This window comes from Gastrolobium bilobum, unplaced genomic scaffold (genome assembly GCF_033153095.1).
Source record: "Gastrolobium bilobum isolate Gb01-03AN ecotype WA unplaced genomic scaffold, APGP_CSIRO_Gbil_v1 utg42368, whole genome shotgun sequence".
NCBI lineage: Eukaryota > Viridiplantae > Streptophyta > Magnoliopsida > Fabales > Fabaceae > Gastrolobium > Gastrolobium bilobum.
This window is the reverse complement of record NW_026895699.1, coordinates 1-5787: the sequence shown is the minus strand read 5'-3', so window position 1 is coordinate 5787 and position 5787 is coordinate 1. Positions and strand designations below refer to the sequence as shown.

The 5787-nt window shown below is 44.8% G+C and overlaps 1 pseudogene; it reads left to right on the top strand.

Moving 5' to 3' along the window:
- Positions 1 to 5693: 5693 nt before the first annotated feature.
- Positions 5694 to 5787, top strand: LOC133291874 (small nucleolar RNA R71; annotated as a pseudogene; the record flags this gene model as incomplete).

Sequence of the window (5787 nt, the reverse complement as noted above, 5' to 3'; positions counted from 1 at the left end):
GCTCACGGGAATCAGACGGGAGTTAATAAAATGCATCCATACCTTTGCTTCGAATTTGAGTTGCTTCCTAGGGATGGATTCCTTGGTTCCCCAGGTTGCTCCTTCTGAGCCTATTTCTCGGAGCACTTCTCCAGTTATGGCCTCATCTCCTCGGCCAGCACAGTATCTATCAAACTCATCTTGTTCAGCAGGAACTGAAGCAGTGTTGTATGCTTCGTTGATTTCTTCAGGGGAGAAGTCTACTTTCACGCCTCTGATGAGGAGTTTTGGGAGATCTTCTTTCTTCATCCCCTCCAAGAATGCAGTCACGAACTCGGTGCGAGCTCTTGAGGGAGGCTCAACGAAGAGTTCCCAATCCAGTTCTGCTATATCCTCGGTCAGCCATCGGTCGAGATCTCCGTGTTTGGAGCTACTGAGGACTATGCCCCGTTCTGGTATGACTGTGCGGTCGACTGTGGTTTGCTCAGGCTTGAGCTTTTTCCCTGTTCGGGTCCTCTTCTTGGAGATAGAAGCAACAGGTATAATGGCCTTTGGACGTGTCATGGTGTAAGGTTCTGAGTAGGAGGGATGGAGTGGGGAGTAAAGGTTGGATTTTTGTGGGTTGAAGGAGAAAAGATTATGAGAATGAAATAATAGTTCTGTGTTTGTTTATAAAGGAACGAAGGAGAGGATGGGAAGGTTAAAACGCTCTGTATGGTGGTGATCGTGGCTTTGCTGAGTGGTGGATATGGGGGGAGAAGAGCGTCTGCTGCACATAAATGCCTGGGGGAAAGCAACTGTCCTCTGCTCTGACGGTTTCTTCTTTTTGAAACTGCTACTGCCGCTTGATTGGAGGGATGTGACAGCACGACGTGGAGCTGTTATCCTTCCGTTGCTTCCGCCACTCGGTTTTTTCTCTCTTTTTTTTTTCGCATGCGGCCCATTGCAGGCCCTTGGGTTAAAAGGGGCAAGTGGATCAGCCCAATTAGAACTTGGTTTCAACATTGAGGGATCAAATTCTAAGTGTTGGTTGCTCCTTGCTTTTGGGATCAGGTTGCTCAAGAGCAACCCCAAAACTAGCTTCCTGCAATGGTTAGCACATTAATTTTCTCAAACAAAGACAATAATAAAAAGAATGACGTAGAAATAAATCTGGGTTGTCTCCCAGTAGCGCTTCGTTTATAGTCTTAGCTCGACTTGTTGCTCCTTGGGTCAGACTTCAGCTGGGTCATCGAGATGAGAAGTCAGTCTCTCATGCTCCTTGATCCCTCTATTATACTTTTTGAGTCTGTGTCCATTTACCCTGAGCGTTGCTCCAGATGTTTCATGAGCAATAGTAAATGCTCCATTGGGAAGTGCTTCAGTGATTGCATAAGGTCCCTCCCATCTTGATTTCAACTTTCCAGGAAACAATTTCAATCTGGATCGATACAGCAGCACTTTGTCTCCAACTTCTAACTCTCTCTTGATAAGCTTTTTATCGTGCCACTTTTTCATCTGCTCCTTGTAGAGGTTGGCGTTTTCATATGCCTTGCTCCGGAATTCTTCCAGTTCAACCAACTGGAGCAACCTCTTTTCCCCAGCCATTCTGGAATCCATGTTTAGCAATGTGATGGCCCAGAATGCTTTGTGTTGAAGTTCCAGAGGCAAGTGACACGCTTTTCCAAACACCAACTTATAGGGGGAGCAGCCAATGGGCGTTCGATAAGCTGTTCGATACGCCCATAGGGAATCATCCAATTTGTTGGACCAATCTTTTCTATCTGGGTTTACGACCTTTTCCAGGATTTTTTTTATCTCCCTGTTGGACACCTCTACCTGCCCGCTGGTCTGTGGGTGGTAAGGGGTGGCAATTTTGTGCTGCACTCCATATTTCTTCAGGAGCAATTGGAATTGTTTGTTCACGAAATGTGTACCCCCGTCGCTGATAATTGCTCTAGGGGTTCCAAATCGAGTGAAAATATTCTTCTTGATGAACTTCAGCACTATCCTGGCATCATTGGTGGGGGTAGCAACAGCTTCTACCCATTTCGACACATAGTCAACTGCAACAAGTATATACTTGTTTCCAAAGGAAGGTGGGAAAGGCCCCATGAAATCAATGCCCCATACATCGAACAATTCAACCTCCATTATTGGAACAAGGGGCATTTCATGCTTTCTTGTAATGTTCCCTGTTCTCTGGCACCTGTCACATTTTTTAACAAAAACATTAGCATCTTTAAACAAGGAGGGCCAGTATAGACCTGACTGCAGCACTTTAGCTGCTGTTCTTGCTCCAGCAAAGTGTCCTCCATAAGGGGAGTTGTGGCATTGCTCCAGTATTTTCTGTTGTTCTCCTTCAGGGATACACCTTCGAAGTAATTGGTCAGAACACCTTTTGTAGAGCAAAGGGTCGTCCCAGAAATACTGCTTAGCTTCATGATGGAACCTCTTTCTCCCTTGGTGATTCAAGTGGTATGGCTCTATTCCGGCAGCCAGGTAGTTTGCAATATCTGCAAACCAAGGAGCTTGTTTTTCAGAGATCATCAGAAGCTGCTCATCAGGGAATGTCTCCTTGATATGATCTCCTTCTTGTGGGCTTGCCCTCTCTAATCGAGATAGGTGGTCAGCCACCTTGTTATCACTTCCTCTCCGGTCCTTGATCTCAAGGTCAAATTCTTGGAGCAACAGTACCCATCTAATTAGTCTTGGCTTGGCATCCTTCTTAGCAAAGAGTTGCTTGATTGCTGAATGATCAGTGAATACTGTGACTTTGGAGCATATTAGATATGAACGAAACTTGTCACATGCAAATACAACTGCCAGCATCTCCTTCTCCGTCACTGTGTAGTTGGCTTGTGCCGGAGTAAGAGTTCTACTAGCGTAGTAAACAGTTCTGAAGACTTTGTCTTTTCGCTGCCCAAGAACTGCTCCAAGCCGAAATCGCTGGCGTCACACATTAGTTCAAAAGGAAGACTCCAATCTGGGCTTTGAATGATGGGTGCGGACACCAGCCTCGACTTGAGCTCCAGGAAGGCTGTCAAACATTTTTCATCAAAATTGAACTTCCTGTCTTGCTCCAGAAGTTCACAAAGTGGTTTGGCGATTTTGGAGAAGTCTTTAATGAAACGTCTGTAGAACCCAGCATGTCCCAAGAAGCTTCTGATCCCTTTTACTGTGGTAGGGGGAGGTAGCTTCTCAATTGCTTCCACCTTAGCCTTGTCCACCTCGAGGCCCTTGCTTGAGATTTTGTGTCCTAGCACAATGCCTTCTCTTACCATGAAGTGGCATTTTTCCCAATTCAGCACTAAATTGCTCTTGACACATCTTTTCAATACCTGTTCAAGGTTATTAAGGCAAGTAGGAAAAGAGCAACCAATGACAGAAAAATCATCCATGAAAATTTCTACTGCTTCTCCTACCAAATCAGTAAACAAAGCAAACATGCATCTTTGAAAAGTTGCAGGGGCATTACATAGCCCAAAAGGCATTCTTCTGAATGCAAACGTCCCAAAGGGGCACGTAAAAGTGGTTTTGTGTTGGTCTTCAGGAGCAACCGGGATTTGGTTGTATCCCGAATACCCATCTAAGAAACAAAAGAATTCTTTCCCAGCTAGATGATCCAGCATTTGGTCAATAAAAGGAAGGGGGAAATGATCCTTTCGGGTAGCATTATTTAATTTCCTGTAGTCTTGACAAATCCTCCACCCAGTTATTTTTTTGGTGGCTATTAACTCTTGTTTGTCATTTTCAACTACAGTAATGCCACCCTTTTTTGGAACGCATTGCACAGGAGCAACCCATTTACTATCTGAGATGGGATAGATTATACCTGCATCAAGCCATTTGATGATTTCTTTTCTTACCACCTCCTTCATATTGGGATTCAGCCTCCTTTGATGCTCCACAGATGAGCTGTCAGGGTCTTGGAGCAAAATCTTGTGCATGCAAATTGTTGGGCTAATTCCTTTTATGTCAGCCATGGTCCAGCCGATTGCTCCTTTGTAATCTTTGAGCTTTTGTGTGAGTTGAAGTTCCTGTTCATGGGTTAGCAAAGAAGAAATAATCACAGGGAGAGTGTTGTCTTTACCCAAATAAGTGTATTTCAGGTGTTCAGGTAAGGGTTTTAACTCCAAGGTAGGTGGTTGCTCTACTGAAGGCAATTTCGGTCTTTGCTCCTGCTCTGATCGGTTTAAGGATTCAAAGACCCTTTCTTTCCTTCCCTGGGGTTGGTGGAAACTGATGGATGCAAGGTATTCTTCCAGCTCTTCAAAGTCCTTCATGCCTATCTCTGGCTGCAAATGCTCCTGCTGTTCTTCTCTTATGACCGAGTCAAGGATCGAAATGCTAGAGCATTCCTCAGTGTTATCTTCATCAAACTTTATTGCTTTCATGACATTAAACTTCACTTCTTCTCCGTTTACACTCATAGAAAGTTCACCCTTTCTGACATTTATGATAGCATCACCGGTAGCCAGGAATGGTCTGCCCAGAATTATTGGAACTTCTTGATCTGCTTCAAAATCTAAGATGATGAAGTCAGCTGGTAGAATGAACTTGTCTACTTGGACAAGGACATTCTCAATTTTTCCTTCTGGCTTGGCTATAGATCGGTCTGCAAGTTGAAGAGTGACTGTGGTTGGTCTTGCTGCTCCTATGTCAAGCTGCTTGAAGATGGAAGCTGGCATTAGATTTACACTTGAGCCCAGATCACAAAGTGCCCGACCAAGATAGTTCTTCCCAACTGTACACGGGATGGTGAATATACCAGGATCCTTTAGTTTGGGAGGAATTTTAGTCAGGTACTTGCACGATTGTTGAGAGAGGGCTACGGTCTCAAACTCTTCGATCTTTCTTCTTTTTGACAAAATGTCCTTCATAAATTTTGCATACGAAGGCATTTGCTCCAGAGCTTCTACTAGAGGAATGTTTATGTGAAGTTGTTTCATCAAGTCGAGAAACTGGCTAAACTGCTTATCCTCGTGTTGCTTTTTCAACCTCTGTGGAAAAGGAGGCTCAATCGGTTCACTCCTTCTCTTGCATGGGGGAACATAAGTTGGAACTGAAACTGGTTCACTGACTTTTGTTGCTCCAAGGTCTGCTACAGGTGTTGCGTCATCCGGTTTGATTTCAGCAGACTCATTGCTCTGGACCTTCTCTTCTGGTCCTGTCTGAGCTTCAAGGTGTGAAGGGTCAGTGGCTTCTTCAACTTCCTTTCCTATGGGCTGTTTTGCTGGTTCGCGCTTTCGAGGTCGTGCCACTAAATCTGGGGGTGGTAAAGTCTTTCCATCTCGTAGGCTTATAGCATTACAATGCTCCTGGTTATCCTGAGACGGCTTTTCTGTGTCACTAGGGAGTGTCCCTGGTTGCCTCTGTTTGAGTGCTCCAGCCAGCTGACCAATTTGGGTTTCTAGCTTTCGCATTCATGTACTCCTTGACAGAAGTCTCAAAGGATTGGGACTTCCCTTCACCCTTATCCCAGTTTTGTTGGTTCTGCCTGGGATACGGGGGTCGGTTCTGGTAGTTTCCTCCACTACCTCCAGCATTATTCTGATTCCTCCAGCCTCGGTTATTGTTCCCTTGATAGTTGTCATTGCTCCTGTTGTTGTTGTCATACCCTCCTGCATAGCACACAGCAATCCAAAAGATCTCCCCCTGCAGCTGCATCAACAGTTGCTTTCAATGGTGGGGTTAAGCCATGATAAAACGTGTGAATGATGCCCCAATCAGAAACTCCATGATTCGGGCAAATTCGTATCAACTCTTTAAAGCGTTCCCACGCTTCATACAGACTTTCTCCATCATACATTTGAAAGGAAGCTATAT